Below are 2,903 nucleotides of genomic sequence, written 5' to 3' on the forward strand. Positions count from 1 at the left end.
CACTATAGCTTTAGGACCAGCTGATTCATTTTCTACCCGCTTATAGCCAATTGTCTTCTTGTGGGAAACATCTGGGGGCTTGGAGGCTTGCTGTAAGAGGGCACTGGTCTATTCAGCCCTGTTTAACATCTGTGGCGCACTGGTGAAAGAAAAAAGTTGGCCAGGCACACTGCATACAGAGACCCAACAGCCACAGTGGTAAACCACCAGAGGGCCCACAAACACTGCTCTTCCAGTTAGGCCCTTAAGACTTAAACAGTATAGCCCTATTACATTGAGAGGTTTACAGCTTATAAATCTTGGTATTTTGTGGAGCCGGGGGGGGGGGTGCCTATCCATTGTGATGGATCTGTCACCTTAGGCTTGACAGTGGGTATTTCATATATGTAACAGTCTTCCTGGTTAAAATAGTAGTTTCAAAATGTTTTTCCAGCTACAAAATCTGTTCTGTAGAATAATGCCCTTGCCTCTTGGGTTTCTCATACACTTAGGAATCAAATGCTGTTATATGCTAGCTTGACAGTGTGAATATCTTATGTACTATCACCTGCTGAGAAAGTCAGGGATGAAATTCTCTGCCGAATAATGCATCCACATTGTAATTTTATTTCTGAAGATCTATTCAGTTTATTTTATCAGCACATTTTTTGGGCCATTTTGGCTCAAAGTGTGAATTTCATACATTTAATGACCTAGCCGAAGAGAGAATGTATTATTCTACAGCTACAATTAGTTCTGCCAAATCCAACCCTTGACACTAAGTAAGGATATCTAAAATCAAACTCTGATAGGAATCAAATGGTGTTTTTGTCACAGATATTTCAGTTGAATATATGTGTATTTATTTTATGATTGATCTTGTTTTATAGTATTTGCAAACATTTTGAATTATCTTCTGTGTATGTAGTTTTGATTTAATTTGCATGTTAATTTGCTTTGTACATGTATTTTATGTTAACCTGCCAGAGTTCCCAAACTGATAGATCACCCACACCTGTGAACGTGTGATTTAAATTGAAAGAACCGATCCCTGCAGAGCCGGCAAGCAGTGGACCAATGAGGCGGCTGCGAAGGCGGACCTGTCGCCCCCTTGCAAAGCATAAGTAGCCTAGCCGTCAGCGGCAGAAGGAAGGAAGGCAGAAAGAGGAAAAAAGAAAAAAAAGAGGACAATAAGGGGGTCTGGGAGGAAGTGGGGAACAAAAGAGCTGGGGAGCAGCACTACACTCTGGCCTGCAGTCCAGGTAAGGATCAGGTGTGCTGGGTTACTGATGGCTGTGTGTGTCTGTAAAGAGACAGCTCAGCAGCACCACACTGTGGCGGCTAGGAACTGCTACAGAAATGTTGTCGTCCATCCCCCTTAAAATCGTCAGTAGAACTTTTAACTTTCTTCATTTGTCTCTCAGACTGTTTTTTTAGACATCGAAATTCTGACATGTTTTGTATCTTAACTTGAGTTTTATCTTTTGAGTATTGTGATTTCATTTTAAAGAAGTGCAATAAATTATTCTTTTAATCAGGTGACGGTGAAAGGATGCCATGGCCTGTCACTATACGGTGCCTGTATGCTGAGAAAGTAAGAGAACATGTTCCACATTGTTTTGGTCTTAAACTGGCCCCAGCTGTCCCCTTCTTTGGGGGTGAATGTCTGAAAGGCCACTATAGTGCAGAGAAGCTGTTCTGGTTTATTGAAACAGGACATAGTATTGACCTCCCTGAGAGTTGGGCCCTTTAAAATTCTGTGTCTGTTGACAAAACATGTCCCATCAGCCCCCCTCTGCCAGCCAGGCTGTTCTACACCATCCCTCTCTAGAAATGCTCTCCTCACAGATTTTTTTTTCCAGGCCTCTTATCCACCCAAGCAGAGCTGTGACGAAATCCCAAATAAACACAGCATCGGAGACAGAGGGATGTATCTAGGACGGAAAGCTGTCCTGTCTGTGGGGAACAAGGCAAAACAGATTCTTCTCTGCTGTGCAGCTGCAGATCGCATTCATAGCACCGCATGGTCTCCAACAGTGCAGAGCAGAAGGCTAAACATTGAAGACAGTTTCCTGCCACACAGACCAGCAATACAGTGCAGTCAAATGTTCATTTAGAATTAGAAGTTTCCTATCTGTCATTTGACTATAAGTATTTCAATAACTGCCATGAGAGGCAGCCAAACTCAGGTGAAGGGAGATCAGTGCTTCTTTTCCAGTCCCATCTAGACCACTGATATACTTGCTTTTAATTACACATTCATATGTACATAATGGCTATCCCTACTATCCTGCATATCTTTTCAGTGTTGACTATGCACATCCTCAAGAATGATCTCAACAAGTCTGCGAAATGCAATTAAGCACATGAACAGTGGGCAAATTATGTCAGGATGAGAAATAAGTTCACCAGCAGACTGTAAATAACAAGATCAATGACATTACTGACTAGCACCCCACTCCTGACCATAAAACCCCTACAACGTGGACCCTCGTGGCCACATAGATGCAGCAAGCATAAACTGGGCTATCCTTCTCCTGCCTGGTCCTTTCAGTAGCCTTCAATAAACATCCCTTTGTCTCCTTGATGTTTATTCACATCCTTAAAGTTAGGTGACTTTTGCCGTCATGGCTACAATAATTAGGGGGCAATCATTGTACGTTTCTTAAAGAAATATCCCGACTCATGGTTAAAAAAATGAAACAAGCAGTGGTCTCCTCTGGCAAAGTCCACTTTTGGGTTAATGCCTCCATCCACCCTTCCACCTCTGAATGAGGAAAATTGTCGACATACAGTGCTGCTTGAAAGTTTGTGAACCCTTTAGAATTTTCTCTATTTCTGCATAATTATGACCTAAAACATGATCAGATATTTACACAAGTCTTAAAACTAGACAAAGTGAACCCAATTAAACAAATGAGACA

At 42.0% G+C, this 2,903-nt stretch overlaps 1 long non-coding RNA gene across 1 annotated transcript; it reads left to right on the forward strand.

The window, feature by feature from the left end:
- The first annotated feature begins 1,007 nt into the window (after window positions 1-1,007).
- Window positions 1,008-2,678, forward strand: LOC137190633 (uncharacterized). Its single transcript, XR_010930270.1, has 3 exons — window positions 1,008-1,241; window positions 1,518-1,573; window positions 1,842-2,678. It is a non-coding gene; the product is annotated as an uncharacterized lncRNA (long non-coding RNA).
- Window positions 2,679-2,903: the final 225 nt, after the last annotated feature.

Source organism: Thunnus thynnus, chromosome 10 (genome assembly GCF_963924715.1).
Source record: "Thunnus thynnus chromosome 10, fThuThy2.1, whole genome shotgun sequence".
Taxonomy (NCBI): Eukaryota; Metazoa; Chordata; class Actinopteri; order Scombriformes; family Scombridae; genus Thunnus; species Thunnus thynnus.